This window comes from Xenopus laevis, chromosome 4L (assembly GCF_017654675.1).
Source record: "Xenopus laevis strain J_2021 chromosome 4L, Xenopus_laevis_v10.1, whole genome shotgun sequence".
Taxonomy (NCBI): Eukaryota; Metazoa; Chordata; class Amphibia; order Anura; family Pipidae; genus Xenopus; species Xenopus laevis.
Window position 1 is genome coordinate 89,865,777 of NC_054377.1, and position 5,912 is coordinate 89,871,688.

Sequence of the window (5,912 nt, forward strand, 5' to 3'; positions counted from 1 at the left end):
TGTTTTTCTGGATTTTACGTTAGGTTGTTCTTTTGAAGTATGTCTTTCCTTGTGAGGCTCAGCCCCTACTGATACACTTTGGTTTCAAGTACTTTAGTTTAGACCCAATATGGCTCTAGGCTGGTGGATTAGAAGCCCATCTGACACTTACTGGAAGATATATATGACCAGTCCAAGGGTCAGTTTGGTTGATGGAACTCATATGGTGTAGGATGATTGATTTTTCTCTACATATAGATATGTTCCTTATGTGCAGGATGAAGGCAGACTGGTTTTGTGTGATTCAGAGCATCTGCCCAGGTGCGGCAGCCTGCCTCCATGGCTCATGGGATGACCTTTAGCATTGCTTTGGTTGTTTTATTTATGGACCTGGAAACCTTTATGGGTAACCAGTAATACCTTACCCAAAATTATGTTCTGCCATCCAACAAGGGTTCTATTTCCTTAGGTAGTTGCTCTGATTTTCACTGGGATTATCTTTTCTGGATAAGGAAATTGGTGGTTTTCCATTGTTAGTTGAGTTTCCCTCACACAAGATTATACACTGTGTAAGTAATTCTCACCCCATGTAGATATCATCTGCCCTTGGCCATGTTCTGTAGGGACACATTTTCTGTTAGAACAGAGGATTGCTAGGCAGATATGTAGGTGTATATGGTGCATACCTCAAGTGTGCCTCATAGTGCATTGCATGCCCTGCTCTTTTTGTAATATTCTAAAAAGGTCATACCTACAAAGGGTCTGTTTTGGGGCTCTCACGCCTATCAAGTATTTCTTAAATGGCGCCTTGCGATCTGCACTGCAGCTAAGCATACATGTAATGGATACTTTCTGGTGAATAGGAGAGTATGTATTTTACATTTTGTATAAGGTTGCCATGCACAGGGGTATCTCTCTCTTCTGGGAGTGTCAAGCTGCTATGATATTATAGCACTGCATCTATTCTGGCAAGTGTATACTTGTCTAGGCATAACTAAATAGCATCAAAGAGAGTGACATGAAGCAAATGAATTAAAACTCCCACTGAGGTGGCCTGTTTGGTCTTTTTCAGCCTGAATCTGTCAGTGTTCATTACTACTGATCTGATCTCCTGGTGTTGGATTTTGGCATATTATTGTGACTATTCTTGAACTCTACCTGCCCTGATCGGCACCTAGACTGTGACCAAACCCTTTACATTACCCCTTTGTACCTTGCTATCAGAATTTGCCAAACTTCTTCCTTTGTAATTGTACATGAGTTTAAGGTAACCTGCAGGGCACTGCCTCCTCTTGCCTCAAATTCATGGCAGGAGTGCTCCTGCTGGTTACCTTATAATCATGTACAATTACATTCTTGTTTTCTAAATGATCATTGTTTATTTACTTTCCCTGCTTTTTGCAGTATCTTATCCAGTTAAATTGAAACAGCATATACTTTATTATTGTTATTATGGCTACCCTTACCTGGGCTGATACCAGCTGCCAACTTGGATTCTCCCTACTAGCGATGGGTGAATTTCTCCCGTTTCACTTCGCCACGAAATTTGCAAATTTCCTGTGAAATTCGAGAAATGGCCGAAAAATTTGCCAATCGCTGGCGACATTGAATGCCCATTCAAATCAATGGGTGTCCATTAATAGTCGCCGGCGTCGTAACCATCCACGACGTCCATAAAAGTTTGACGCCTGCGTCTGAACCATTTTTCGACTGAACAATGAGATCAGTCAGATTTTCCCTATTTGTTAGTGCCCAAATTGGGTGAAAGACCACTCCTTTACAATGTAAAAACATTGACAAACAATGTCAATAAAAAACTGTATGCATCATTGTGATTTCATTTTTAGTTGCTCAAGTTTGTGACAGTGTACTTTATGATGTCAGAATGCACCATCATTATCATGTCCAACCTTCCTGCAGTCTCCATAAAGTAAGAAGATCATAAACAGGACACCATTATCACAATCATCTAAGCTAACATTCTATTTAACAATGGTCCCTCAAGTTTGCTTGACATAGATTTCAAAATAAACAAAGAAAAACCTAAAATCATGAGTGGGTATTTTTCGATGCAATACGTTTCTGTAACTATAATCTTCAAAGGCAAAATGTTCAGTGAAAATAGAACTAGTCATAACAGCCTCACAGTGTAATGTTTGCATCTGTTAAAAATGATGGTGGAGCTGCAGCCGGAAAGTAGTGTCAGTTTTCCATTAACCTGAAGCCAGCGTCTCTCTGGACTTTCAGCCTTAAGTGAGATTACTGTTATAATTTCTTCTGTTCCTCCGGGTGGAAAGTTTGGAGAACTCTAAAGGTTACGGTATCTAGAAAATACCTTAGCTGCATTAGCTAGCTTTACTTTTATATTTCCAAAAACAATCATAACTTCTGACAAAATGGAGATTAACAACTGAATTTCTTTCCACTCATCGTTGAGACTTGCCACTTTTGTAAAGGAACCTTCCTCTTTTCTCAGCTGAATGATGAGATATTCATTCATGTATATCCCCATAAACAGTCTTTTGCGAAGATAAAACTATTTTACAAGCCATGTGCCCTTTGCATTTACATATAACTGCTCTGAAATATTAATGTGACTGGAGTGACATAATATTAGATCATATTCTAGCTTTGTCCAAGAGAGAAGGACAGGCCAGTGATATTTATTGTCCTGAGCAATAACAGTTTAATGTAAAGAAAGACAAGCTGTCCATTTGGGAAGAAGCCTTCCTTTCAGTAAACCTGGCAGTATTTCCTTTGTTTCAGAGCTTGTGTAATCATTAAAAAAAGTCACCTGTTAATTCATTTAGGAGCAATATAGGCGCTTCTTGATGTTCATTAAACAGATCTTTCACTAGGGATATTTTCTGTCTGCAGCAGAGGATGGCTCTATAAGCCACCAATATCAGTCCCTTGCACAGGTAGCTCTTACGTTTGCTGTCAGTTGGCTCCTGCTACATTATTTCAGATTAAAGAAGAATGCAAGGGAATGTGAGAATTTTGACTCTTAGCTGGAGGAGAACATAGGAGTAATTTACTCCAGCCCAGAGGAAGAAATTCAGAACACTATTCTATTAAGGGAATGAGGGATTTCCCCAATGTATGTGTGGGGTGCCTCTAGCTGCTTCAGTTTGGGTCAGTCTAATTAAATGCTCTCACAGAACTGTCTTTCCCACCCACAACTGCACACCATTAATGCAAACTCCTGTTAAATAGTTTTTTAATAGCTGGGTATAGATCAAGTTTGAACCAAAATAACTGTACTGGGCACAAGTATTCCTTCAAGAACTATTATATCCAGCTGAATGTATGTTTTGCAAGTCTGATATTTCTGTCCCTATCCTGTAACAGATTTATTTAATTAGATTTTTGTGCTATTTTGTGCATCAGTTTCTGCCATGCAAGTTTTTCATGATTTTAACTATTATTTGTTTTTCCAAGATCCTTCTTGTCCTATTGAATCATGCAATACCTAGCCAGGAGATCACGTCACAAAGAGATCCCTATAGACAGTAGTGTGTACCAAGGCTGGGGTATCTGTCATACCATGTTAGTAGCAGTTGGACTTTCTTGTGTCAATGTCAATCCCCCAACACATACACAAACAATACCACTACAAAATAAAACATCCTGTTGATCATCAATCCATACTTAATGTGCAATAGATATCCTATTTACACTCAAGGGAAACCCCTATCTGCAGTCTGGCTGAAAAATAGCAGGATTGATTACATCTCCAATCCCACGTCATGAACTGGAACTTTCTTTTTCACTTTAATTATAAAAGAGATCAAGAAAAGCTTTTACTCAGAGTTGGGACACTCAGCAATGGAATATGCATCACGCTATAGTTCAGAAAGAGAGAGGAGATATATACATTAGATATCTTCAGCTCAAGAACACTTGTTTGGAATAGCAATATCTTTGTTGAATCAAACCCTCCCTCTAAAGTGGCGTTAAGAATATCATCTCAGGAGGAATACCTGGGGAAAAAGTGTCCTCTAGCTGCTTGGGTAATGAGGGGTGACAATTCTATATGCTTCCATAGAGCAGTAACGGTCTGATTCATGAGTTGACTCTGCATAAAGGAAACAAATGAAAGCCCAGGCTGTCATTACTAAGAGTGCAAAAATGATAGTTATAATCATATTAACAATACATATTACAATAATTTGAATGCATCCTATTAATTCTAAATCTCATACAATTGCAGCATACCTAAAATCATTTGGTAACATTTTGAGCAAATTCATAACATGCATTCCCTATTTTAACTACTTATTGTTCATTCTCACATTCTGGCAACAAACGAAAAATTCTCTCAGTGTATTGAAATATTATCTGTTAAAAAGCCATTCATATTAAATAAACATGTATGTACTCTATGGTGTATTACAGTTTCCTTCAACAGCAAAGGTTTCCAGACCAGAATGTTAAGTGCCACCCAAGTCTACATTTAACTTTTCACCCATTCATCAACCATAATAGACAAACTCTGTGTTTAGCTTTGGTGAGGCTTATTCATCTCCGGGATTGTTCACATGGATAAATGTATCATCCCCCAGAGCAACATATGCCAGCAGGAGACATACATTAGGATAAAAAGGTTGCAAGCAATAACAGCTTCAGGGCCTCCAGTAATGCAAACGGCTGCTTGCTGCTCTCAGATGTAATTCGGAGTGAAATTGCTATTGCGGCCTTATTTGTAGTAAATCAAACACGTTGTTTCTATGGGCAGGCTCCAAGTGAATGGTGTAAAATTAAATGGAACAACAAATAAGCAAAGAGAAATTCATCAGTCAGCAAAGGATTGGTAGCATTTATTCCGAATGAAAACACTGAGATCAGGAAAAAAACATTATTCTTTAAAAGAAACACTTCTAGGATCTCTGTGCGTTTTTTGAGTTTAGGAGATGGTACTGTTCTTTGCAGCATAATCATACTACATATGTGTGCGTCTTCCAAGGGTAAGCAGTTGAATGTTTGCTATATTCTTCATTTTATAAAAGAACATATATTAAATCTGTTTATCTTCTCAGAGAAATAGTAGTATCTACCCTAATATGAAATACAGCTTGGGACCTGGGATTTTCCAGTTATTTGCATAGTTTGCATCTCCATACCTTCAGTCTGTAAATCATTTAAACATTAAATAAACCCAGTAGGATTAGTTTGCCTCCAGTAAGGATTAAACGTGTCTTTGTTAGGATCAAGTACAAGGTACTTTTTTATTAGAGACATTTTTTTTTTTTTTTTTTATAAAATGAGATTTTTTTTTGCTTAAAATGGACTGGGAGATGACCTTTCTGTAATTCAGAAAATTCTAGAAAACAGGTTTCCATTAACATTATTGTGCATGCACTGTCATCAACAAAATCAAGAGGGCTTGATGTATAAAATTGGCAATTAAATACTGCTGCTCATTTTTCTTATCTGTTTTGCAGATTTAAATCCAGTAGCCAAGGTTGAATTTTAGAGCTCTGTGATCTTTTTTAGACTTCAAATGAACTCACACCTCAGATGGTTTCTAATTTAAGAAGAAACTCAAATGTAAAAAACTCAAATCGGTGTAGTCTGGGTGAAAAACTTAAATACTCAAATTGATTACGTTTTCCGCGGAAAAAAACTTGAATCGCTCAAAATGATAGTTTTTGAAACCCACTGAAAAAAAACTCGAACATCATGAAGGCTTCAAATGGTTCAAGGGACCTCTGATAGTGACTTCTACATGACCTTTTTGGTTTTAGATGGAGTATTTTTGGATTCAAGCTATTTTCAGCTTCGGGGTATAATACATCTCAAATTTATTTTTAACCTAAAAATGTGATTTTTGACTGAAAAATACCCTAGAAAACTCGATTTTTTTTGTCTGCTTTTATATACTTTTAAAGGCAGATGTTTTCAATTCCATGATAAAAAACAGTATTACTGTG